Here is a 24,299-nt window from a genome sequence, read left to right as displayed (position 1 = left end):
TTTTTCTATGAATGTTTTAAAATAATTAAGATCAAACTAAGTTTAAATTTTTTCACACTCATTTTTCTCATGCTATATATGTTTTAGTACATGATGTTTAAATATATGATCCATTTTCCTAACCATTCTTTTATTGTTGGACATTTGAATTAGGGATACATTTTGTTAGACTAAAAATTTGTTGCATTCTCTACACATAAATCTCTTTTTTATTCAAGATTATTTGTCCAGAATAGAATTGTAGAAACAGAATTAGGGAACTGGTCTCTTTGGAGGTTAGATTGCTAATTTTTTTTCATTTATTAGTTTTTAAATGAAGGCATTTAAATTTTTACTACCATGTTGTCTTAACATCTTTTGTCTAAGTTTTACCACAAATTATAAACTAGAAATGTTGAAGTTTTGGACAGTGACAGGGATTATTTAAAAAATAAGAAAACTGTTTAATTCAAAATAGCTCCTTTTGTATTTTCCCCTTATTAATGTTTTACTAAGCACAACCAGTATTTAGGGTTATTAAATTTTCATTATTGGGTTTTTATTTCATGGTCTCCACTGTGATAATCTATTAGGGAACAAACTGGATTATATTTCAAAGGCACATTGGGGCTCTTTTGATTTCATATTGTTTTTCACTTTATTACTTATATTCCTACAGGGATAAAAGTGGTGCAGAATGAATTTTACTGTTTTAAATATATGATACCTTCTGTAGAATATTACAAATGCAGATAATAATTAATTGTTACATTATTTCTCTTGATTCGCCAATCTTATATTAATCCTTCTTTTATTCATTCAACAAATATTTGCTGATTACCTACTCTGTGTTTGACGTACTGTAAGTACTAGGGATGCAACAAACGTTACCATAAAAAACTGTTCTTTTCATATATTTGGGTTCAGGTAAGTAACCCCTAGATGAAGTCTAAAAATTAACATAATTTTATAGGTGATTGACAGTGGATTATCTTTTTACATTCATAAGTTTTTGTATTCCATTCTGGTTCTTGGAAAACAGTAAGAATCCCTTGTGGAAGCTTCAATTTTTGACTGCTAATAGAACATAAACTGTTTTTTTGGTAAATATTAGTGAATACTTCAATTTTATTTTCAACTCTCCCATGTGCTTGAAGTATTAATTTTTTATTTCTGCTGTAAAAATTACCACAAATGTAGTGTCTTAAAATAACAAGTTTATCACCTCATACTTCTGTAGGTTAGAAGTCCAACATAGGTCTTATTGGATGAAAATCAAGGTATTGGCAGGGCTCTGTTCCTTTCTGGAGCCTCTAGGGGTGGTCCATTTCCTTGCCTTTTCCAGATTCTAGCAGTCATGGGCATTTCTTGGTTTAGATTTAGCCCACATGAGCAATCTAGGATAAGCTTCCCATCTCAAGGTTTATAATCTTAATTACATCTGCAAAGTCCTTTTTGCCATGTAGGTAGCATACTCAGGTCAGGATATTAGGAAGCAGCCATCTTTAGGGATGTCTTTATCCTGCCTACCACAGCATAGACATTTTCATTTCAGTATTCTGGATATGAAAGGAAGTATGCCGATAATAAAATATATTATTAAATTATTCTAGTCAAATGACATTTCTCTTTAACTGGAACACTGAGCCACACACTGTTCTAGATACTGTTTATGACTTTTTTGTTGCAAAGATAGTGATGAAACCTAAATTTCTTGACTATGGGACCAAAGTTCACAGTATACACTAGTATCATCTTTATGGTTAATGTAGTATTTAATTAAAACTTTTCTTAAGCTTTCAAAAAATTATTAAACAACTTTACATTCTCAGACTAATAAAAATGAAAAAAATAATGTGAGTTGAAATTTGCTTAAGAAACTGTCTTTTCCTACTCAGACATCTTTAATTTTAAGTAATTTCACACAGAAATTATAGAATGTTCTAGAAAGAAGGAGAAAGGAAAGAAAGTAATGTAGTCATATGCCCTCACTAAATAATCGTTGAATAAATAACTTAGCATATTTGCATATAAGGTCAAGTGAAAGAATGTATGTTAGTACAAATCTCCCAGAAGAAAAAAACAACAGTGCAATGATGTACCTTTTGATATGCTTGGTTCTATTTGTTAACATTAACTACTTTCTGTAGGCAAAAATTATTCAGTGTGTAGCACAAATTAAAAATTATTCAGTGTGTAGCACAATTTCATATGTAAAATAAACCAGAAATATTTTAAATTTATTGTTTAAAATCCTAAATGGTTGAAACAAGAGGCATGTATCATGTATCTATAATTTTATTACCAATAAATTATTTCTATGCAAAAAGGGTTAATATTTTTATCAGGAATTAGCAGGGTTTTTTTAAAATTTCAGGTTGAATGAAAAGAGAACAATAAAGGCATGTCTTTATTCTGTGCAAAAAATTAGTTTTCACTTTAGAGCTGTATATTACAAATATGGCAAGCCAGTCAGCTCTTCAACTAACAGAAATATCTTCAACATAGGGAAAAATCACATTGGAGGACAGTGTGTACCCTATACCTCTACTTCTATAATGAGAAAGAGAAATATATATTCATATTCAGTTGTATATACAAAAAAAGTTCTATATGAGGAGACACAAGAATTTAATAATAGTTGTTACCTATTGGCAAAAACAGTAGAAGCTGGATGATATGGAGAAGGAATGATTTGCAACATATTCCTTTATATACATTTTATGCTTAAACTATGTGATAATAATATTATTCAGATTTTAATTAACTTTTTTCAAAAAGTCCTGTGTAATAAAGACTAATGTATTTTGAATATATAAATGTAGTTTTCTTATACACACTCAAGAATCCATTGAAAGTTTACATAGATAAGGAAAAGCTTTCCTTCTTATGAACAGAACCACTTCATTTTGCATATTTATTTATTTACTCATCTATTCAAATAACATTTTTTTCAGCACCACTATGTTCTATACACCTAGGAATTCCCAAGGGAGGAAGTGTGTGTTTGTGTGTGTGTGTGTGTGTGTGTGTGTGTGTAACCACATTGACCTGGTTTATAGCTATAAAATGCTTGAATCTGTTGTCTTCTAACTAAGGGTCTATCAAATATTATTTTTTTGAATATTTGTTTTGTGAATAAGTTCATTTATACTATTTTAGATCCCACTTATCAGTGATAGCATATAATATTTGTCTTTCTGTGTGTGACTTACTTCATTTAGTATGACAATTTATTTCATTCTTTATTATGGCTAAGTATTCCTATTTCACTGTATGTGTATATATGTGTGTGTGTATTTATATATCTATATATATATATCACATCTTCTTTATCCATTCATCTGTTGATGGATATTTACATTGCTTCCATGTCTTGGCTATTGTAAATAGTGCCACTACAAACATTGAGGTGCATGTAACTCTTAAAATTAGAGCTTTCCTCTTTTCTGGATTTGTGCCCAGGAGTGAGATTGCTGGATCATATGGTGACTCTATTTTTAGTTTTTTAAGGAAACTCCATACTGTTTTCCATAGTGGCTGCAGCAATTTACATTCCCACCAACAGTGTAGGAGGATTCTCTTTTCTCCACACCCTCACCAGCATTTGTTTGTAGACATTTTAATAATGGCCATTCTGACTGATGGGACACAATACCTCATTGTAGTTTTGATTTGCATTTCTCTGATAATTAGCGATATTGAGCATCTTTTCACATGCCTGTTGTCTTCTTTGGAAAAATGTCTATTTAGGTCTCTTGCCCAATTTTTGAGTGGATTGTTTTTTTGTTTTTGTTTTTGAGTTGTATGAGCTGTTTGTGTATTTTGGAAATTAAGCCCTTGTCAGTTGCATCTTTGCAAATATTTTCTCCCAGTACGTAGGTTGTCTTTTCATTTTGCTTATGGTTTCCTTTGCTCTGCAAAAGCTTATAAGTTTGATTAGGTCCCATTTGTTTATTTTTGCTTTTATTTCTATTGCATTGGGAGACTGACCTAAGAAAACATTGCTACAACTTATGTCAGAGAATGTTTTGCCTATGTTCTCTTCTAGGAGTTTTATGGTGTCATGTCTTATATTTAAGTCTTTGAGCCATTTTGAGTTCATTTTTGTGTATGATGTGGGGGAGTGTTCTAACTTCACTTATTCACAAGAGGCTGTCCAGCTTTCCCAATACCATTTGCTGAAGAGACTGTCTTTTCTCCACTGTATATTCTTGCCTCCTTTGTTGAAGATTGACCATAAGCATGTGGGTTTATTTCTGGGCTCTCTATTCTGTTCCATTGATCTTTGTCTGGTTTTGTGCCAATATCATGCTGTTCTGATTACTGTAGCTTTGTAGTATTGTCTGAAGTCTGGAAGGGTTATGCCTCCAGCTTTGTTCTTTTTCCTCAACATTGCTTTGGCAATTCTGGGTCTTTTGTGGTTCCATATAAATTTTAGGGTTATTTATCCCTCCCTTCTGGCAAGCACCAGTTTGTTCTTTGTGATTCTATTTCTGTTTTATTGTGTTTGTTTTGTTTTTCAGATTCCAAATATGAGTGAAATTACATGGTATTTGTCTTTCTCTTTCTGATTTATTTCACTTAGCATAATACCCTCAAGTTCTATCCATATTATTGCAAATGATAAGATTTTATTCTTTTTCTATGACTGAGTAGTATTCCACTGTATACATATATACCACATCTTCTTTATCCAGTTATCTATCAATGGAAACAGGTGGCATCCATATCTTGGCTACTGTAAATAATGCTGCAATGAACATAGAGGTGCATATATATTTTCAAAAGAGTGTTTTTGTTTTCTCCAGACAGATACCCAGAAGTGTAATTGCTGACCCATATGGTAGTTCTATTTTTTCATTTTTTAAAGGAAACTCCACACTGATTTCTATAGTGATTGCACCAAGTTACAATTTCCACTAGCATTGTCTTCTCTTTTCTCCACATCCTCACCAAAAATTGTTTCTTGTCTTTTGATAACTGCCATTCTGACAGGTGTGAGGTGGTATCTCATTGTGGTTTTTGACTTGCATTTCCCTAATGATTAGTGATGTTGAACACCTTTACATGTGTTTATTGGCCATCAGTATGTTTTCTTTTGAAAAATGTCTATTCAGGTCCTCTTCCCATTTTTTAATCAGGTTGTTTGCTTTTTCAATGTTGAGTTATATGAATTCTTTGTATATTTTGGCTATTAACCTCATCATATATGATTTGCAAATATCTTCTCCCACTCAGTAGGCAGCCTTTTTGTTTCGTTGGTAGTTTCCTTCCCTGTGCAAAAGCTTTTTTAGTTTGATCTAGTCCCATTGGTTTATTTATGCTTTTGGTTTCCTTGCCTGAGGAGACACATCCAAAAAAATATTGCTAAACCAATATCAAAGAAGTTACTGCCTGTTTTCTTCTAGGAATTGTATGATTTTGTTTCTTACATTTAGGTCCTTAATCCATTTGGAGTTTATTTCTTTATATGGTATGAGAGAGTAATCAATTTGATTCTTTTGAATGTAGCTGTCCAGGTTTCCAACACCATTTATTGAAGAAGCTTTTTCCCATTGTATTGACTCCTTTGATGTAGATTAATTGCCTAGCTAAGTGTGAGTTCATTTCTGAACTCTCTATTCTGTTCCATTGATTGTTTTTGTGCCAGTACCATATAGTTTTGATTACTGTAGCCTTGTAGAATAGTTTGAAGTCAAAGAGCATGATACCTCCAGCTTTGTTCTTCTTTCCTAAAATTGCTTTGGCTATTCAAGAGTTTTTGTAGTTCCATACAAATTTTAGTGTTATTAGTCCTAGTTCTGTAAAAAATGTCATTGGTATTTTCATAGGTATTGCACTGGGTCTGTAGATTGCTTTGGGTAGTATGGACATTTTAATTGTATTGATTCATCCAATTCATGAGCACAGTATATTTTTCCATTTATTTCTATTGTCTTCAATTTCTTTCCTCAAAGTCTTAGAGTTTTCAGAGTAAAGATCTTTCACCTTCTTGGTTAAATTTATTCCTAGATATTTTATCCATTTTGATGCAGTTTTAAATGGGATGCTTTTCTTTATTTCTCTTTCTGGCAGTTTGTTATTAGTGTATAAAATGCAACAGATTTCTGTATATTATTTTTTTTATCCTTCAATGTTACTGAATTCTTTTATTAGTCCTACTACTTTGTTGGTGGAGTCTTTGACACTATATATAGTGTCCGGTCATCTGAAAACAGTGACAGTTTTACTTCTTACTTTCCAATTTGGATGACTTTTATTTCTTTTTCTTGACTAATTACTGTGGCTAGAAATTCCAGTACTATGTTGCATAAAAGTGGCAAGAATGGGCATCTTTGTCTTGTTCCTGATCTTAAAGGAAATGCTTTCAACTTTTCACCATTGAGTATGATATTAGCTATGGGTTTATCATATATGGCCTTTAGTATGTTGAGGTATACTCCTTCTAGGACCACTTTGATAAGAGTTTTTATCATAAATTAATGTTGAATTTTATCAAATGGTTTTCAGCATCTATTAAGATGATCATATGATTTTTATCCTTTGTTTTGTTAATATGGTGTATCACATTGATTAATTTGTGTATATTGTACCATCTTTACATCCCTGGAATAAATTCAACTTGATCATTCTCTCTTTATCTTTAACTTTTGCCATTTTACTTATAATATGCCTTGGTGTGGATATCTTTAGGTTCATCTTGTTTGGGACTGTCAGTGCTTCCTATACCTGGATGTGCACAGGTTAGGGAAGTTTTCAACCATTATTTCTTCAAATACATGTTCCATCTCTTTGTCTTTCTCTCCTTTTTCTGGGAACTCTGTAAATATTATAATGCTTGATTTTTATCCTAGAGGTAAGGTCCCCTAAACTCTCGTCATTTAAAAAAGAAAATCCTTTCTTCTAGTTGCTGTTTTGATTGGGTGATTTTACTATTCTATCTTTTATATTGCTTGTTTTTCTTTGTCATATAATCTGCTGTTGATTTCCTCTAGTGTATTTTTATTTCAGTTATTGTACTCTTCATTTCTGATTAATTCATTATTATATTTTCTAAGTTTTTATGAAGTTCTCACTGAATTTTTCCATTCTTTTCCTGAGTTGGGTGGGCATTCTTGTGACTGTTTCTGTGAACTCTTTCAGTTAAATTACTTGTTCCCATTTCATTAGGGTTTTTCCTGGAGTTTTATTTTATTCTTTTGTTTAGAACATATTCTTCTGTCTCTTCATTTTCTTTGACTTTAGTTTTTGTTTCTGTGAATTAGGCAAAACAGCTAATTCTCTACAGTCTTGATGGAGCTGCCTGTGTGGCTGAATCTCCTGTGTAGATTGCTTGTGCCTAGTGGCTTTGGCAGGCTGGCTGGAGTGGGAGCAGTCCAGGCCAATTGTGGTTTCTGGGTAGTGCTGTGCCTGAGGCCACCTTGGTGGGGCACTGAAGCTGGTTCGGGCCAGTCTGGAGGGCAGTACTTTGGGAGTGCTACACTGGATGTCACCTTGGCAGGATGACTGGGGCTGGCGCTGGAGTGGGCATGGGCTGGGAAGAGTCCCAGAGGGACTCAAACAATGGTGAGTCCCTGGTACCTCTGACCCCAGAGAGGGGTCCAGTAGTGCCCTGCTCATTTGGCAGAATCTCTAGGATTAGTAAATGGATTTTCTTCTCATATAGTTTAGATGCTCTTTAAACTGCCATTTTTTTCACGGTATCCCAGAACAGGTGAGTCTGTGCCCGGGCCCCTCAGCAATATCCCTCCCTACTGCAGGTTACTGCAATGAGGGTTTGGTTCCCATAGATACCATGTCTCTGTCTTTCCTACCCATTTCTATATGGTCCTTCTATGTTCAGTAGCTGTTCAATCAGTCCTCAGGTCTTCTGGAGGAAATACTGTATATGTAAAGTGTAGATTCAGTGTGTCTGGGAGAAGGTGAGCTAACGGTCTTCTTATCCGGCCATTTTGCCCTTCACCCCAACACCTACTCAACTTTTAACAATAGACTGTTTGTTAAAAGGGACTTTGTCTCATAAATATTTTATATTCAATAAATCACAAAAGCCTAAATTCTTTAGTGACTACACTTCACTTCCTCTTAACTACAGCCAGAGACAGAGAAAGACAGAGAGAGATAGAGGCCCATGAATGACAGACAAGCTATATGGCAATTGCACTCTTTACATTTAGAACAATGTAGGACTTTAAATTGGAAATTATGTAGATGCTATGAATATAGGCAAAAAAAAAAATCTTGCTTTTTAAACAACCTCAAATATTATGATTCAAACTTTAACTTTTAGATATGCATTAACTTTGAATTTTTGTTTTGTGCAGCAGAATGCTGTAATGAATATTACAGTAATGTACTACTGTAAACTGCTAATAAAAGGCTAATATAATCATTGTTGTGGACTCTGGAACAAACTGACCATGGCTTTGCATCCTTGCTGTGTCATTTATCTGTATGTCTTTGAGCAAGTTACTAGATCTAAGTCTTAATTATCTTATCTGCAAAATGAGGATTATGAGAAGGTGAACCATAGTTTGTTGAATAGACTAAATAGGTGCCTAGCATAGAGCCAGACATTTGCAAATGCTCAGTATACATTAGCAGCCAAGAAGTATAAACAGAATGATATCACTGGGACATGGTTTTGGTTGTTGTAGTTAACATATTAAACAGGAAAGATCTTGGTGCTAAAAATGGCTATGTCCTATTATAATAGTGAAGATAGTTTTAGGTGGTATGCTTTTCTATTTAGGTCAGAAAGTTTTGTGAGAGAGATAATTTAAATCTTCGTTACTGTATGCTGTGATTCAGTGAGTAGATATTATTTCTTCTTTTATGATATATATACTCACACTGATACCTAGCATGCCCCTCATCTCCCACCTGACTTGACTCTTCCTTTTCCACTGGGCACGTCTCCTCCTCTTTTTTCCCTCACCAACCTCTGCATGCACTTATAAAATGTATCTTATAAAACCTCAAGAGTTAATGATGCTGGTTATCTTCTGCATGTTCCTTTCCAATATTCTTCACTCTGTTTGGTGCCTTAAGTGGCTGACCTGTTTGTCTGCAAACTCTCTGCTCTCTGAGTTCTGGCAAGAGCTGTTAGGACAGAAGGAGAATGACATTTGGATATGTATTCTCTTTAGATCTTTCTCTGAGAGATTGACTCAAGATGGCTATGTCCTTTATCGTAGGGTACCATTCCTCTCAAAGTAGGCTATTCTTATTACCACTTCTTTCTGAATTCAGGTAAATGTCCCCACCCCCTTGCCCTTTCAGACGTAGGAGTCATTACCACCTCTACTATTACCTGCACCAGGGCACCACATCATCTCTTGTGGTTTCTCTACTTCCTGCTCACTGTAGATGGGCCCATCATTAAGCCCTCTGGAATTACTCTTAATTTGTGTGTGTCATTTGTTTCTTCTTGTATCCCTGAATGATACCACAAAGAAAGAAAATGATAACTGATTACAAACAGTTTAATTTCCTGTAACCTTCTTAGACCATGCCATGTGTCTAAGATGTTTTGTGTGTTTATTACCTTTAGGGAAGCTAAATTACTCCATTAAATTCCTGATAATAAGACAAGGCCTTCAACCACAAAAGCAACCATTACATTGTTAAAATTTTCTAACCTTTTTCTTTTCTTTTTTTAAACACCATTATTGGAGTATACTTTCTTTACACTGTTGTATTCGTTTCTGCTGTATAACAAACTGAATCGGCTATATGTATACATATATCCCCATATACCCTCCCTCTTGCATCTCTCTCCCACCCTCCTTATCCCACCTCTCTAAGTGGTCACAAAGCATCAAGCTGATCTCCCTGTGCAATGCAGCTGCTTTCCACTAGCTATCTATTTTACATTTGGTAGTGTATATATGTGAGTGCTTCTCTCTTACTTTGTCCCAGCTTAACCTTCCCCCTCCCAGTGTCATCAAGTCCATTCTTTAGGTCTGCGTCTTTATTCCTGTCCTGTCCCTAGGTTCTTCAGAACCATTTTTTTTCTTTAGATTCCATATATATGTGTTAGAATATGGTATTTGTTTTTCTCTTTCTGACTTACTTCACTCTGTATGACAGACTCTAGGTCCATCCACCTCACTACAAATAACTCAGTTTTGTTTCCTCTTATGGCTGAGTAATGTTCCATTGTATATATATGCCACATCTTCTTTTTCCATGCATCTGTTGATGGACGATTAGGTTGCTTCCATGTCCTGGTTATTGTAAATACAGCTGCAATGAACATTGTGGTACTTGTGTCCTTCTGAACTATGGTTTTCTCAGGGTATATGCCCAGTAGTGGGATTACTAGGTTGCATGGAAGTTGTATATTTCATTTTTTAAAGAACCACCATACAGTTCTCCATAGTGGCTGTATCAATTTACATTCCCACCAACAGTACAAGAGGGTTCCCTTTTCTCCACACCCTCTCCAGCATTTATTGTTTGTAGATTTCTGGATGATGGCCATTCTGATGGGTGTGAGGTGATACCTCATTACAGTTTTGATTTGCATTTCTAATGATTAGTGATGTTGAGCATCCTTTCATGTGTTTGTTGGCAATCTGTATATCTTCTTTGGAGAAATGTCTATTTAGGTCTTCTGCCCATTTTTGGATTGGGTTCTTTGTATTTTTGATATTGAGCTGCATGAACTGCTTATATATTTTGGAGATTAATCCTTTGTCATTTGCTTCATTTGCAAATATTTTCTCCCATTCTGAGGGTTGTCTTTTGGTCTTGTTTATGGTATACTTTGCTGTGCAAAAGCTTTTAAGTTTCATTAGGTCCCATTTGTTTATTTTTGTTTTTATTTCCATTTCTCTAGGAGGTGGGTCAAAAAGGATCTTGCTGTGATTTATGTCATAGAGTGTTCTGCCTATGTTTTCCTCTAAGATTTTGATAGTGTCTGGCCTTACATTTAGGTCTTTAATCCATTTTGAGTTTATTTTTGTATATGGTGTTAGGGAGTGGTCTAATTTCAATCTTTTACCTGTAGCTCTCCAGTTTTCCCAGCACCACTTATTGAAGAGGGTGTCTTTTCTCTATTGTATATTATTGCCTCCTTTATCAAAGGTAAGGTGACCATATGTGTGTGGGTTTATCTCTGGGTTTTCTATTCTGTTCATTGATCTATATTTGTTTTTGTGTCAGTACCATACTGTCTTGATTATTGTAGCTTTAGAGGTTAGTCTGAAGTCAGGGAGCCTGATTCCTCCAGCTCCATTCTTCTTTCTCAAGATTGCTTTGGCGGTCTTCCCTGGTGGCGCAGTGGTTGAGAGTCCGCCTGCCAATGCAGGGGACACGGGTTCGTGCCCCGGTCCGGGAAGATCCCACATGCCGCGGAGCGGCTGGGCCCGTGAGCCACGGCTGCTGAGCCTGCGCGTCTGGAGCCTGTGCTCCGCAAAAGGAGAGGCCACAACAGTGAGAGGCCCGCCTACCACAAAAAAAAAAAAAAAAAAAAAAAAAAAAAGATTGCTTTGGCTATTTGGGGTCTTTTGTGTTTCCATACAAATTGTAAATTTTTTTGTTCTAGTTATGGGAAAAATGCCATTGGTAGTTTGACATGGATTTCACTGAATTTGTAGTTTGCTTTAAGTAGTATAGACATTTTCACAATATTGATTCTTCCAATCCAAGAACATGGCATATCTCTCCATCTGTTTGTATCATCTTTAATTGCTTTCATCAGTGTCTTATAGTTTTCTGCATACAGGTATTTTGTCTCCTTAGGTAGGTTTTTTCCTAGGTATTTTATTATTTTTGTTGCAATGGTAAATGGGAGTGTTTCCTTAATATCTCTTTCAGATTTTTCATCATTAGTGTATAGGAATGCAAGAGATTTCTGTGCATTAATTTTGTATCCTGCTCTTTTACCAAACTCATTGGCTAGCTCTAGTAGTTTTCTGGTAGCATCTTTAGGATTCTCTATGTATAGTATCATGTCACCTGCAAACAGTGACAGCTTTATTTCTTGTTTTCTGATTTGGATTCTTTTTATTTCTTTTTCTCCTCTGATTGCTGTAGCTAAAACTTCCAAAGCTATGTTGAATAATAGGGGTGAGAATGGGCATCTTTTTCTTGTTCCTGATCTTAGAGGAAGGGGTTTCCGTTTTTCACCATTGAGAACGATGTTGGCTGTGCGTTTGTCATATATGGCCTTTATTATGTTGAGGTAAGTTCCCAGTATGCCTACGTTCTGGAGGGTTTTTATCATAAATGGGTGTTGAATTTTGTCAAAAGTTTTATCTGCATCTATTGAGATTATCATATGGTTTCTATCCTTCAGTTTGTTAATATGGTGTACCATATTGATTGACTTGCATATACTGAAGAATCCTTGCATTCCTGGGATAAACCCCAGTTGATCATGGTGTATGATCCTGTTAATGTGCTGTTGGATGCTGTTTGCTAGTATTTTGTTGAGGATTTTTGCATCTATGTTCATGAGTAATATTGGTCTATAGTTTTTTTTGTGTGTGACATCTTTGTCTGGTTTTGGCATCAGGGTGATGGTGGCATCATAGAATGAGTTTGGGAGTGTTCCTCCCTCTGCTATATTTTGGACGAATTTGAGAAGAATATGTCATTGCTCTTCTCTAAATGTTTGATAGAATTCACCCCTGAAGCCATCTGGTCCTGGGCTTTTTTTTGTTGGACGATTTTTATCACAGTTTCAATTTCAGTGCTTGGGTTTGCTCTGTTTGTATTTTCTACTTCTTCCTGGTTCAGTCTCGGAACGTTGTTCTTTTCTAAGAATTTGTCCATTTCTTCCAGTTTGTCCATTTTATTGGCATATATTTGCTTGTAGTAATCTCTCGTGATCGTTTGTATTTCTGTAGTGTCAGCTGCTACTTTTTCATTTCTTTTTATTGATTTGTGTCTTCACACTTTTTTTTGTTCTTTCTGTAATTGCTTTAGGTATAAGGTTAGGTTGTTTATTTGAGATGTTTCTTGTTTTTTGTTTCTTGAGGTAGGATTGTATTGCTATAAACTTCCCTCTTAGAACTGCTTTTGCTACATCCCATAAGTTTTGGGTCATCGTGTCTCCATTGTCATTTGTTTCTAAGTATTTTTTGATTTCCTCTTTGATTTCTTCAGTGATCACTTCGTTATTAAGTAGTGTATTGTTTAGCCTCCATGTGTTTGTATTTTTTACAGATCTTTTCCTGTAATTTATATCTAGTCTCATAGTGTTGTGGTCAGAAAAGATACTTGATACAATTTCAATTTTCTTAAATTTACCAAGACTTGTGACCCAAGATATGATCTATCCTGGAGAATGTTCCATGAACACTTGAGAAGAAATTGTATTCTGTTGTTTTGGATGGAATATCCTATAAATATCAATTAGATCTGTCATTTAATATATCATTTAAAGTTTGTGTTTCCTTATTTATTTTCATTTTACTTTATCTGTCCATTGGTGAAAGTCGGGTGTTAGAGTCCCCTACTATGATTGTGTTACTGTTGATTTCCCCTTTTATGCCTGTTAGCATTTGCCTTATGTATTGAGGTGCTCCTATGTTGGGTGCATAAATATTTACAATTGTTATATCTTCTTCTTGGATTCATCCCTTGATCATTATGTAGCATCCTTTTTCTCTTGTAATAGTCTTTATTTTAAAGTCTATTTTGTCTGATATGAGAATTGCTACTCAAGCTTTCTTTTGATTTCCATTTGCATGGAATATCTTTTTCCATCCCCTCATTTTCAGTCTTTATGTATTCCTAGCTCTGAAGTGGGTCCCTTGTAGACAACATATATATGGGTCTTGTTTTTGTATCCATTCAGCCAGTGTGTATCTTTTGGTTGGAGCATTTAATCCATTTAAAATTAAGGTAGTTATCGATATGTATGTTCCTATTACCATTTTCTTAATTGTTGTGGGTTTATTATTGTAGGTCTTTTCCTTCTCTTGTTTTTCCTGCCTAGAGAAGTTCCTTTAGCATTTTTTGTAAAGCTGGTTTGGTGGTGATGAATTCTCTTAACTTTTGCTTGTCTGTAAAATTTTAATTTCTCTATCAAATCTGAATGAGATCCTTGCTAGGTAGAGTAATCTTTGTTGTAGGTATTTCCCTTTCATCACTTTAAACATGTCCTGCCACTCCCTTCTTGCTTGCAAAATTTCTGCTCAAAGATCAGCTCTTAACCTCAGGGGGATTCCCTTGTATGTTATTTGTTCCTTTTCCCTTGCTGGTTTAAAATTTTTTCTTTGTATTTAATTTTTGATACTTTCATTAATATGTGTTTTGGTGTGTTTTTCCTTGGATTTATCCTGTATGGGACTTTCTGCTTTTCCTGGACTTGTCTATGTCCTTTCCCATATTAGGGAAATATTCAGCTATAATCTTTTTTTTTTTTTTTTTTTTTTTTTGTGGTACACGGGCCTCTCACAGTTGTGGCCTCTCCCGTTGTGGAGCGCAGGCTCCGGACGCACAGGCTCAGCGGCCATGGCTCACGGGCCCAGCCGCTCCGCGGCATGTGGGATCTTCCCGGACCGGGGCACGAACCCGTGTCCCCTGCATCGGTAGGCGGACTCTCAACCACTGTGCCACCAGGGAAGCCCCAGCTATAATCTTTTAAAATATTTTCTCAGACTCTTTCTTTTTCTCTTCTTCTGGGGTTCCTATAATTTGATGTTGGTGTGTTTAATGTTGTCACAGAGGTCTCTGAGACTGTCCTTAATTCTCTTCATTCTTTTTTCTTTATTGTGCTCTGCAGTAGTTATTTCCACTATTTTATCTTCCAGTTCACTTTTCCGTTCTTCTGCTCAGTTATTCTGCTGTGGATTCTTTTTAGAGAATTTTTAATTTCATTTATTGTGTGGTTCATCATTATTTGTTTGCTCTTTAGTTCTTCTAGGTCCTTGTTAATGTTTCTTTTATTTTCTTCATTCTGTTTCCAAGATTCTGGATCAAACTTTACTATTATTACTCTGAATTGTTTTTCAGGTAGACTGCCTATTTCCTCTTCATTTGTTTGGTCTGGTGGGTTTTTACTTTGCTCCTTCATGTGCTGTATGTTTCTCTGTCTTCTCATTTTGCTTAACTGACTGTGTTTGTGGTCCCCTTTTCACAGGCTGCAGGTTCATAGTTCCCATTGTTTTTGGTGTCTGCCCCTAGTGGTTGATTTTGGTTCAATGGGTTGTGTAGGCTTCCTGGTGGAGGTTACTGGTGCCTGTGTTCTGGTGTGTGGGGCTGGATCTTGTCTTTCTGGTGAGCACGGCTGCATCTGGTGGTATGTTTTAGGGTGACTGTGAACTTAGTATGATTTTAGGCAGCCTCTCTGCTAATGGGTGGGGTTGTGTTCCTGTCTTGCTAGTTGTTTGGCATGGGCCATCCAGCACTGGAGCTTGCTGGCCATTGGGTGGAGCTGGGTCTTAGCGCTGAGACGGAGATCTCTGGGAGAGCTCTCGCCAGTTGATATTATGTGGGGCTGGGAAGTCTCTGGTGGTCTAATGTCCTGAACTCAGCTCTCCCACCTTACAGGTGGGAGATATTATATGTATGAAACCTTTAACATTTATAATCCTGTCAGATCCATCTTATTAACAACTTTTATCAAAAATGCATGAAGAACTAAGCAATGACTCTTGGCCTTATTCAAAACAGCAGTCAGAATCAGTGTTATTTCAGGAAATTTCTAGGCTATTTTTCTTTCTTAGATGTAATTGGTGAAAAATCCATATTAGAAATATAATTTAATTGTCAGTTGTATCTTTTTGTATTGTAATGCTTGGAGGTTATAGGAGATAGAGAGAAACTTTTTATCCCCATGATGTTCTAGCAATATACGTGAGTCTGTTGCAAGTTTTAGGAATTTAGTGTAATTCTACAGGTAGTGTTGAGTTAAAACTGTTCCTTTCTCTCTTGCATTTAACTAGTTTAATTTTTAACATTCTCTTACATAGTGAAAAGGATAAGCAGTTGATTTTTAAATGTGAATGTTCAAAATCTTCTCCTCTTCCTCTATGTTAGACTGCATTAAATAGCTTACTAAAATTCAGGTAACTGATTTTCTAATTTTAAACAAAATTTTGAAAGAAATATAGTACTTCATTTGCTAGCTTTGAAATCTAAGGCTATGAAAGCTAATTTGAGTTTGTTCTTCTGGCTAGTAAAATGGGAAGCAGTATTTCCATTTGGGAAAGTCACAGAGGAAAGCAGAAAACCACAGGAACCCAAAGTGAGTGCCCTTTAGAATCCTGGATTTGAGTGCCCTTTAGAATCCTGGATTTGCTACCGTCAAGTCATATCATTTTGGGGAAATTGCTTACCATTTCTGAACTTGTTTCCACAACCAAAAGAAGAGGTTTATAATAATATCAACCCCACAGGAATAATTTTACAAATAAAATAATAAATATGCAGTTCCTGTAAAATTTAAAGTTGCTAAGTTAAGTGTCAGTTATCCCCAACATGCTGTAATTTTGCAAACAAAGAAAACAGCTATTTGTTATCCACTTGGTTACTAATATCCCAATTCCTTCCATGTCTTAAATTTCTTACCTTAATATTTAACTTTCTTAAATGTATTACCATCACGGTTTTTTAAATGAATGAGATATTTTTTACTGTTATCCTCAATCTTAAATTGAATAAAACATGACAAGTTAAAAAGACTGTGCTATGGCATACACTGCATTAAGTCTTTCTAAAATTTAATTAGTTCACTAAACCAAGGATCTTCCTGACTGAATACCAATTGTATTTATGTTTTTGGAGTACTTTTAATTTTTTATATATTTTGTGAATAACTCCACACCCCATGGTAAGTAAAGGGATCCTTTACAAGTGTAGGCACCTATGAAATAACAGTCTAGAGAAGAGCTTAGATAACCAGAAGGAGAAAATGATGTCCAAACGGGCTGTTATCATACCAAGTATACTGCAAATGTTTTAATTTATAATCTATTTATTTATAGAGAAACAAGTATGATATATTGCCCATCCAGGGAAAAATAATGACTAGGAGAACATTTTTGTAACACAGGCTGGTTACCTGCTATGCCTATTTGTAGACCAAGGATCTTAAATCTATCAATTCAACAAATTTCTATTTAGTTCTCCTATTTACCAAGCACTTTTCTGGATGTTTTAGGACATAAAATGTCCCCAATCTAATAAGGCTTATTTTTAGAAAAAGGAGACAGGTAATAATGAATGAAATATTAATATGTCCAATGAATGGAAGTGCTATATGGAACATGAGGCAGAGTAAAAGACAAGAAGTGGCAGTGAGGTGGGGCCACTCTTCATAGGGTGGTCAGATAAGGCCTCTCTGATGAGAGTGATAGATGAGGGTCAGATCATCTAGAGACTTTAAGTCATGGAAAGAACTTTGAGTTTTATTCTGAGTGACATGTGAGACCATTGATGGCTTTTGATTAGAGGCTTCATTTATTATCAATAAGATTTCTGGCTACTATGTGGGGAATAGACTTTGTGGGGGAGGGGAGGAACCAAGTAAACCAATTTCTTATTCTTTAAAATTCATCCAGTTCAAGTATCTACATACAGCAATACTGAGAGGAATTCCTTCAGTTAGGAATTTTGTAATGATATTTAAAATATCAAACACTCTAAGGACTGCTGTACACAGTTTACTACACAAGTTTCTATGCCCCATCTATAAATGGTAATTAAGGTTTGAGAATAAGTCTCCAGTTCCTCTCAGCAAGAAACTTATGATATCTCTTAACCAGTACAATGAGGAGTTATCAAATTTGTATCCTCTTATTGTGTCCCAAGTTCTTCCTGTCCCAGTGTCTATATTAGGCTATCGCCTGTTTGCTTCAGGGTCCTTATTATGCAGGTGGTTAGGAGGCTTGATTTGTTAAACCCAGGAAAGGTTGTTTTAAGGCCTCAGCTCTGTCTCTTCAACCTGAGCACTTAATGACTCCTGGTAGCTAAGTCTATGGCTGTGTTGGATAGGATAAGAGTTAAACCAGTGTGTCAGGTAGAGTTATTTCCTGCTTAGATTGAGGGCTGAAAATAATTCTCCCACTGAGAAGAAACAAGGGCACGATTAAATAGCATCCCTGGCAATAATAGCTCTTGGTTGTGACCATTAAGCACTTAATGCTCAGTAGGGTTCCTAATGGTCCCATCTCTAACACTGCCATGCTCTCTTCGCATTCCTGCCCTGACATCAGCAACATTTCACCTTATCTTTGTGCCATGGCCAAACACAGTGCTTAATATTATATGCTTAATACAAAGGCATTCCTTCCTTCTTGCAGAAATACTAGCAGGTCCTGCTAAAGGACACCCAGTGAGCATTTTCTCTATTTGTAAGTGGAGATGATGGGGAAAATCCAGGAATGTAACTAGGTTTTGTGATAGGACCCTCCTCTGGCTGTTTCTTCCCCACCTTCATTGAACATGATGAAATCTGGTTTAATCAGCATCACTGGGAGAAAGAGAGAGGGCAGGGAGGAAGTGCTGTGTGAAAATTTTGGTTCTTTGGAGGAAAAGGAGGGAAGTGGGCTAGAAACTTGGAAAGGATTATGATGTTAATTACATTCCCTAATTGTATTCTTTCAAACAGCTTCTTCCTCCTTCTCCTTTGCTTCTCATAGTCAGTAGACTGCTTGTGCTGGATGAGTGGAAGAGATGGCCAGATGTACAGAAAAGAAGCAATTTGTCCACCCTAGGGATACATTTAATTCTGAAATTCCAATGCAGTATAGAATTATAGCAAACATAATACCAGATCACACTAGCGTAGAGGGATCTACAAAGAAATAAGTTCAATAAAGCTAGTAGATAAGTATCATGTAACTTCAGCCCCCCCAAACCTTAGTGTACCTTTAAATGGCTCAAAATGGACATGCCCTTGCACACTGCTAGGGGTTTCACTCACAAAGCCCTCAACATTCCTGAACAGTGTCTTTGCTCAGTTGATCTCTGATTACTGAGTAGTCTTCAGTTCTTCAAACAGTAGATGTCCCTGCTGTCCCTGAAGTCATGACCTGGCCTGATACTTTTATGACTTATGCATTCAATATGCTCTTTTATTGAGCATCAACCTTATACCAGTCACTGACCCTAGAAAGATTGTTATAAACAAGAAAAAATAGTATTTTTTGAGCATCTACTCTGTGTCAGCCTGCAAACTGGACCCGTGGCATACATTATCTTCTTATATTATCCCCTTTAAATCTAAATGCAACCTCTCCAGGTAATTGTTAATAGCCATGAAAGTGGATCTCATCCTGACTGCAGAGAAAATCTGTGTTGATCTGAGTAAGTATTCCTGAGAAGGAATCCTGAGCCATTGATCTCTGTTTACCTTCTGGTCTTGCTTAGACACTTCAAAGCCTCACCCCACAGCTTCTTTATATGCTGCTCCCTCTATTTTTAATTCCCTTTACCATTAGTCATTCCTCAAGATTCAGATTAAAAGTCATGCACCTCTGAAGTCCTCCTAGATCCTCATGGGAAGAATGAAGTATTTTTCATCTCTATTCTCAATTAGAACCTAAGAATCCCTCTTAAAAATGCTTACAACACTGATTTTTAAAAATGTACTTTAAAATCACGCAGACCTATGTTTTTATTACATTTTGTCCCCTAGTTAATTGTGTGGTGTTCTGAGAGGTTATGTGACTTGTCTAAAATCCCATGTAAGCCCTATGAGGAGGAAAATTTTGTCTTGATCGTCAGTGTTCCCTCAATGACTAGAAGAGTGTGTGCCATTTTGGATGTTCTCAATAAACACAAGCATGCTAATAAATGAATGAATGTTTACAGATAGGTATTTGATACAGCTGGAGTGCAGAGTTTGGGGGTTTGTTGTGTATAACAAGAAATTTGTAAAATGAAGGTAGAAAAAACATAGGGACCAAATTGTTAGGGAGCACATGTGTCGTGTCGAGGAATATGGACTGTATTGTAGGTCCTGTGTGACCAACACGTATCAGAGAGTCAAACACAATCCTATCGAAATTTTTAGCAGAGCCAGGGGACAATATCAATGACACTGCACATTCATTGTCCAGTATGGTCTTTTCTCACGAATCCCCAACCAAATCAACCCTATGCTCTCTGCCTTAAGGATTGGATCCTTCCTCATCTAAGCCACATTGTCTGGAAATTTAATTGATAGCCATGTTTTATGACCACTTAATTCTTGAACTTGAAATCAAGCTATTAGCACCAGTTGATCCTTTCTGGTCTTTCCAATGAGGCTTTGCCAGCTGTGTAGCACGCAAAGACTAAAAGGGCCTGTCCATACATTCCTGAACATATCTGAGCTATGTATACTATTTAGTCCTCATTTTACTGGTGTTTAAGACTACAAAGTTTTAGAGCTGGAAAATAAACTAGTTTATCTCTTTGAACACCCTCATTTTATACCAAAGAAACTGAGGCCAAGTGGGGTTAAATGGATTGATTGAGGTTAAGTTCCATGATTTTCTCAGGTGGATGGGAGGTGTGGGTCAGAGAGAAATAAGTATTTTACTGTAGCTTGAATTCAGCAGACCCACTTTGGGTCTTCATTTCACTGTAGCTTCATTTCATGAAGTCATTTAGTAACTTAATGAAGAGGCTCAGTTTAGCCAATAACGTATCATTTAACAATGTGAGGAAAACTATCTGTTTTCTTACCAACCAGGAAATGAGGAAGGCAGCCTGCATTTAGGGTGCTAGGTGGATGTGGTGACTGCTGTCACCATGGCAACCAATTGTTCATTTAAAGATTTTTAAATAAGTCTTGGTGATTCTTCCTACTATATCTCCGAATTCAAACCTGTCTTCAGCCAACGCCTTCCTATGCCTGTTTTTGTTTTGTTTGTTTGTTTGTTTTGTTTTGTTTTGCGGTACGCGGGCCTCTCACTGCTGTGGCCTCTCCCGCCGTGGAGCACAGGCTCCGGATGCGCAGGTTCAACAGCCACAGCCCACGGGCCCAGCCGCTCCGCGGCATGTGGGACTCTCCTGGACCGGGGCACGAACCCGTGTCCCCTGCATCGGCAGGAGGACTCTCAACCACTGCGCCACCAGGGAAGCCCCCTATGCCTGTTTATTTCAATGGTCCCTCTCTTCTGTCTTTTTCCATCCTAATCTAGCCTACTCAAAATAAATGTTTTTTAAACTATTCTTTTCATTAGCATCATTATTTTTTTTTTGAGTGTCTATTCATGCCAGGCACTTTAGATGCATGATACCTACCTTGCGAGGCAGATGTTATTCCCATTTTACTTGTGATCAAACTGAAGTTAAAGGAGGTCATGTATTTTTGCCATGTGCTTGAGAAGTAGCACATGGAAGATATAGGGTTTCAATTCTGGCTTTTCTAACTCAGGAACCTATGCCCTTTCCATTCTGCCAAGCTCCCAGTTTTTCATGTTACCAAAGTCTTTGGATCCCCATTGCCCAGAGAAGTCACCAAGCCAACTGCATGTAGCCTTAAACCTCCCCCAACAGGTCACCAAACTCCATATTTCTCAACATAAATTGCCGATTCTTATTTCTGAGTATTAATCATAGTACACACATAGAGCTTTATTCCTCTTTTTCCCTGTAAAACCAAATCTCTTTAATCCTTCAAACCCCGATGTAATGATTATTTCCCTCTAGGAATGCTTCCCTTGGTTATTATAATCATTAGTTTTTGAGCCTTTAAACTGCCTCCTCTCCATATCTTGAGCTATTTGTTCAGTTAGTCCTGAAATAAGATATGTAATACAACTATTTGCATATCAATTTATCTTTCCAATGTTTTTCATTTAATTTTGGAGAGACAGTACATGCAAAAACTTTATAACTGTGAATATGTTTGTGAAGCTGACTGTAGCCAGTCATCAGAAAATGATCTTTATCTCCCCAGCTCTATGTCTGTGGAACCAGGTTGAAGAAATCAAATATATAGTCCCTGACCTAACCTCAGTGTTAGCTTTTTTTCATGAGCCCTTTTTCCAAGTATGGATTCAGAAGATTGTCACTGTGAATGTTTCACCAATTACAATGGTGTGTATAAGAATGAAATAAAAGTCGTCCTACTTGAAAGAAATTTTATGAAACATGATATCCTAGACTTTATAGTAGGCTTTCAAATAATCACTTGCCCAAAGGCACAAAAGTTGTTCAAAGGTTAATATGGGAATTCCATTTTTATATCGATTTACAGTAAATGAGATTACCCATAAATAAAATTTTCAGGGCTTCCCTGATGGCGCAGTGGTTGAGAGTCCGCCTTCCGATTCAGGGGATGTGTGTTCATGCTCCGGTCCAGGAGGATCCCACATGCCACGGAGCGGCTGGGCCCGTGAGCCACGGCCGCTGAGCCTGCGCGTCCGGAGCCCGTGCTCCGCAACGGGAGAGGCCACAGCAGTGAGACGCCCGCGTACCGCGGGAAAAAAAAAAAAAAAAAAATTTCAGAAACTCAAAGCCTTTCTCATTTTAAGCCAAAATTATCACTTCAAACATTTTAAGGGTTTTGGATAAAAATAACTCTAAAAAATAGTGTACACTTCTCTACCTCCTTAAACAAAACATATAGGATAATTTTCCCTAGCTTGATGACTCAGTCATCATTTTGAACATCAATTACTCTTCAAGTCTGTAATAAAATGTCGTTTTTAAGTTACTAAGGAGTTATTAGTGTTAGTTACCCTTGATACAAAATGATTCTAGATTGCTATCCTTTTTAGAATACAGTATTTTCTTTTTTGTATGCTTTGTGTCTTTGCAGCTATCATTTACCTCTGCCTTTGCTAGACTTAGTGCTGTTAGTTTCCCCATCTTTACATTTCACATGTGTGTTTTGAACTGCTATAGACTGATATACCAAGTAAACATTCTTCTTAGAATTTTCTCTAAATTAATAGTAAATGGGTGTTGAATAAGAGATGTAGCCTCCTTATATAAGATAATTTTATTGCATAACTTTGTTATATTTATGCTCTATGTTCAGAGACCTTTCAATTTATTTCCTGGTTCTTTGCTGTGCATTAGTGCGTTCAGATTGTTAAAACTAAGACTTTCCTTATAAACTGCAGTGATCTGGGGCAGACAGAGGCAAATAAAACTCAACCTCATCCTTGGAAGTGGGCTATAAACATACGGACAGATTCAGTGGTGGGTACTGAAATTAGTGCACATTTTAGCTCAGAAAACTGTCACCAAAATCTGGAGTTCTGATGTTACTTTTGTGATGGGACCTTTTTAAAGGTCATACAGCCATTTACCTTCGTTAGGTTCATTTCTGATAATTATCTCTTACATTTCTTCCAGATTTAAAAAGTTGAAGAATATTGGTATTTATCCTACAGAGTATTTTGCCCTTTTCCATATGTAGGCAGTTTTAGTTCTTTCACATTCATACTTCCTGAAGGAAAAAAATTATTCTAATGAAGAGTCAAATTTTTGTGCAGTTATTATGCATGCATAAGATACATTAATTTTCCCTACTCAGTTCATTCTAGTTTCCTTAAAACTCCTGACTATATGGAATTTAAATATTTAAGTAGATTTCTTACTACTGCAGTAACAAAAAGCCAACTAGCTTGTCATACGAAGTTGCTCAGAGATGTCCTTTAGTCATGCTCTTTGCTTTCAGTTTATTTGGGCTAGTTCTTTGGTCACTCCCCAGTTTAACCTCTTTATATTTGCCAATACTCATTAATAGTCAAAATTATGTTACAACTGAATTCATAGAAAGGATCTTTGAGAGATGAGACCAAAGACAGCAAACTTTCTTTGTTCCAGCCAGTAAACATGTGATACATCTAAAGAAACAGAAAAATTACTTCTACAGATGGTGTGATGTGTAAAAATAAATCCATATCAGTCAGACATGTGAAAATGTTGTATTTACCAATCCCTTTAGATGTCTCTGTTTGTGTACTTTTTTCTGCTTATACGTAGTTCATTTCCTGTTGAATTCTAAGTATTTCATCTCTGAGATCATGTCTCCTATTTCTTTCCTAGCTTCTCCATCACCATCCCTACCATGTTTCTTGGTGGAATTGGTATCTTGTTCTACATTTATAAAGGGATCACTTAAATTTTACCAGCTTTCAACAAAATATGCCTACTCTGATTGATAGTTCCAGGGAAGTGAAATGTCCAGTAAGGGAAAGAAGGATGGCTACCAGACAGAGAACTTCAGTCCATTGACTGAGCCTAAGGAAATACTTGGAAAAAGAGAAAGAGAAATAAAGAATCAGATACAAATAAAATTCAGACTTCTTTTCTTAGCCCTTTATAGCCTACTCTCTTCCTCCTCAACTGAGATCTTCAAGGGCAGAATCATGCCATTTCTATTTTGGTATCTATAGCACCTACCAGTGCAC

General features: G+C 36.2%; 1 protein-coding gene across 1 annotated transcript in view; it reads left to right on the top strand.

Annotated features, from left to right (window-relative positions):
- The window catches only part of SYT10 (synaptotagmin 10), a 73,517-nt gene that overhangs the window by 34,948 nt on the left and 14,270 nt on the right, over positions 1 to 24,299 (top strand). The window lies entirely within an intron of this gene.

The sequence above is a fragment of the Kogia breviceps genome, chromosome 12 (assembly GCF_026419965.1).
Source record: "Kogia breviceps isolate mKogBre1 chromosome 12, mKogBre1 haplotype 1, whole genome shotgun sequence".
Classification (NCBI taxonomy): domain Eukaryota; kingdom Metazoa; phylum Chordata; class Mammalia; order Artiodactyla; family Physeteridae; genus Kogia; species Kogia breviceps.
The sequence above is the reverse complement of the archived record's forward strand: the minus strand, read 5'-3'. Positions and strand labels throughout refer to the sequence as shown.